Genomic DNA, 4003 nt, shown 5'->3' with positions numbered 1-4003 from the left:
AGTTGATAGACAAGTGGATGTCTAGAAACGGAAGAGTGGTGGAAGATATGTGAACTGTATATTTGAGAGACGGGTGGAAGTTGGTGAAATGGTGCAGGAAGAACTCGAGCTGATCGTTGGAGCATGTGGCGGCACCGACGCAGTCATCAATATATCGTTTGTAGAGGTCAGGGACATAGCCAGTGTAGGAGGCGAAGAAGCGTTCTTCTACCCAGCCGACAAAAATGTTGGCATAGCTGGGTCCCATTCTGGTGCCCATGGCAACTCCACTGACCTGTTGGTAAAAAAGATTATTGAAAGAGAATGCGTTCAGTGTGAGGACCAATTCTGCAAGGCGTACCAGGGTGTGGGTGGGTGGATCAAGCACTGTGCGTTTGTCCAGCGTGTGCTTGAGTGCTGTAAGGCCGTCATTATGGGGAATGACGGTGTACAGAGATGTGATGTCCATGGTAAAAATGTGGCATTCGGTACCCTGAAATTGGAAATCATTGAAAAGTTGGAGCGCGTGGTTGGTGTCTTTGATGTATGAGGGAAGATCTTCAACCAGCGGTCTCATGAGGCTGTCGAGAAAGGCTGAGATGTAAGTAGTTGGACAGTTACATGCTGATACGATGGGGCGTCCAGGGGTGTCCGGTTTGTGGATTTTGGGGAGGAGGTAAAATTGAGATACCTGTGGATGTTCCATGATGAGCCGGTTCGCCTCCTGGGGGAGCTCGTTACTACTGATAAGAAGGGAAATGGTGGATACCACTTCCTTTTGGCAGTCAGTGGTAGGGTCCTGTTGGAGAGGGAGGTAAGCAGAAGTGTCAGTTAGTTGTCTATAGGCTTCAAAGATATATAGATCCTTACGCCACACCACAACAGCACCTCCTTTGTCCGCTGGTTTGATGACGATATCATCCCTGTTGCGGAGAGACTGGAGCGCCTGATTTTTTCCTTGGGTGAGGTTAGACCTATGTTTACTGGGTATAGAGAGTGCCTTGGGAGCTTGATTAGTGCATTGGTTAATTAAATAATCAACTGGTGGAAAACGGCCAGAGGAGGGAGTCCAATATTAAAAACATGACAGTAACCAAATAAAAGCAATTAATTTATGTACATTGTAGTATTCTAACAGCACATGTATACAGTATTTCAGATATTATTTAAGTGTCTTGACTCTTAATAGGATAAATAGTCAGAAATTGGATGGATACCGTACATGGTTGGTTGATATTAAAATAGTAAAAGTAGTAAAATGGCTTAATTCTTGCACAAAACAAGGTTACTGGCACTCTTTCATGCCAATAACATTTATTAACATTTTGGTATACAAAAGCCTGATCAGGACATTTGTATGCTGAAACTTTGGGAGCATTGAATAAAAAACCATTAGTAGAGAAAATGTGCGTATAGCTCATCTTATCCTTCATATTGATTTTTGCAGTACAACAACTTCTTTCTTTTTTGGGGGGGGTAACTGAATTTAAAATAATATGCTTAATCATTCAAGATCTGAAGTATTATTCAGTTAACTAAAAAAGTAAACTTGTTTGTTAACTTTTTACATGATAAAAATAATTCCAGTAATTGGGTTAAAAATGCTACAGATTTTGACCTCTGTCATCACAGATTGACTATTTTATCCATTATAAGAGAATTCCATTATGCCTACAAATGATGAGGAAAAGTAAAGTATCAGACAATAAGAAGAAACTGTATTAAACAGTACTTTTCTTGCTGCCATTTTGTATGTAGACTATATAAATCACCTTTGGCAATACAAGGTGGTCACAAGGATTGTGACATCATAATGAGTCTTGTCATAGAATGAGTTGCTCTGGATAGCTGATTGAAATTATCATCACTGCATTTCAATGACCAATCATATATTTAAAAAGACCAGTACAGATCCATGATGAATGGCAAGGAAAAGAAAGAGCTAAGAGTTTTATTTAATGTTTTGTAATGTCTTGAAACACACCAGTATTTTGGATTCTCCCAAAAAGCAGGTCCTAGCATTTGGGTTATGTTGTAAGTATGAGATGGTCATACAAGTTCCTTTGAATGAAAACATGCAGGAGCAATCCACAGATGCTTCAGGAAATGTGGAAAACCAGTCAGTGGGGTCTCGGAGAACCTTATTCTTCCCACCTGTTCCTGACCTCGATGAAAGGAATCATACATCAAAACACCCTTACCCTCATCTTTTTCTACTGCTGGAACTCGCTGAGAACTTGGATATTGTTTCCTGTGTTATCTGTATGGGGAGCTCTATTGGACTGTGCAGCCACAGTAATTACAACCCAAGGTGCTTTTGTCACTGAAGCTGCGCATCTGTTGAAAAGTCTTTACAGTGAATGCTCTGTTTTTTTGGTTAGAAAATATTTCCACCCTGATCTTATTACAGCCTTCTCAGCTCTACCTTCAATCGTCTCCACTGCCTGGACCTATGGAATCATTAGAATAAAAAATCTCATGATGCATTGTGTGATCAGTCTCAGTTGTGTCCCGAAAAAGGTGAGTATGCTCCTGGTGACCACATTTATCCAGCTGATCATTGAGATTACCAGCGTAGTCCTAGAGAAGAACGGAGGACAGGTGGAGCGGCTCTTCCAGAGAGCAGTGTCCTTGAGTCTGGAATCTTATATCAGGAGCCTGCTGAGAAGCTTCTTCATGACGGTTTCTGATCTGCTCCAGACTCTCCCCCATCTCTGTCTCCACCAGTAAGTGTTTTCCATTGTATTTGTTTTAATTTTATTTTACAAACAGCTCCATGAGTCACATTATTACAAGTCCTAGGAAGCAAATTTCCTACACTATCTTTTAAAGTCATCTCAAACCTGAAAAAAAAAGAAATTTGCCTAGTTAAAACACAGATTTTGTAATGTCCTCATGAATATTTTATGCTTTGCCCCTCAGGAGCCTGACCTCAAGGTACTCAACATACTGATGTTTTTACTAGGTACTGTATAGTTAAGTGACCATGTCAATGCTTTAAGCCTCAATAAATGAGAGTGCTAGTTCTAGCATGCCTCATCTTACTTTATCATGCATCCCCAGACATGTCTAATGCTGTAGTAGGTCATATTATGACCATGCAGTCAAAGCATATTTTGTTCTATAACAGTGACATTCCCCTGATCACACATCTAACCTTCAAGGCTGTGGAAAATCCACAAAGGAATGAAGAGGAGTTTCTGCCAGATTGTATTAGCCCAGTCAAGACCAGGATCCAAGGAAGATCCAGGCCATTCTTCTGTGCTGCTTGAGTTTCTCTCTGGCCCACAACCATCAGGTCTGTGGGCTTCCTCAGACATTTGCATTCCTCAGGAGTGCCCTTTCTGGAAACCTTTACAACCCACGGAAGATATTCTTTTTGAGGAAGAAGCAGAGGAGGGAGTTGGGAGCCACCAGATATGTCTCACACTCGGCTCTACAGGTGTTCCCCTGCACAAACGCTTTAAACAGCACCACATCTCCAGAGATGTCCAGTGCTGGCAGGAGAATGGCCAGAGACAGGAGGTTAGTGTATTGGTGCTGATTGTTAGAGCCATGTGCTTGACCTTCATCATCATGTACCTCTCCGGACTTCTCTTTGTTGCATTCTTCATGATGTGAACAGTGCAGTGGATCAGACTGGAGACCATTCTATACACCATTGTGGATTGTCCAGGATGAACAGGCTAAATATTATCCTGCAAGCCACACAAACTAACAATACACATTGAATCTTTCTCAATTTTATAACGGAAAATGCTGGTAAGAATGTCTGTAAGCACAATAAAATAAACATTAAAGTTTTGTCTTTTTGTATTAAATTAGTTAATTATTAAATGGGTTAATTAGATCGTTTCAGTCATTTAGAAATTATTAATGGCGTAGAACATCTTCCTGTGATATCTCACCCATGTGCTGTGTGATTTTAATCAATCACTGGCAAATTCTAATTATAGATATTGTAGCAAAAATACAACATGGGAAATAACCAAGTGCTATTTTGCTCATTACTTCTGATGAGGGA

General features: G+C 40.7%; 1 long non-coding RNA gene across 1 annotated transcript; it reads left to right on the top strand.

The window, feature by feature from the left end:
• The first annotated feature begins 1868 nt into the window (after positions 1 to 1868).
• LOC148648855 (uncharacterized) lies at positions 1869 to 3783 on the top strand. Its single transcript, XR_015926441.1, has 2 exons — positions 1869 to 2705; positions 3144 to 3783. It is a non-coding gene; the product is annotated as an uncharacterized LOC148648855 (long non-coding RNA).
• Positions 3784 to 4003: the final 220 nt, after the last annotated feature.

This window comes from Lepisosteus platostomus, chromosome 14 (assembly GCF_059453375.1).
Source record: "Lepisosteus platostomus isolate fLepPlt1 chromosome 14, fLepPlt1.hap1, whole genome shotgun sequence".
In the NCBI taxonomy this organism is placed as follows: Eukaryota; Metazoa; Chordata; class Actinopteri; order Semionotiformes; family Lepisosteidae; genus Lepisosteus; species Lepisosteus platostomus.
The sequence above is the reverse complement of the archived record's forward strand: the minus strand, read 5'-3'. Positions and strand labels throughout refer to the sequence as shown.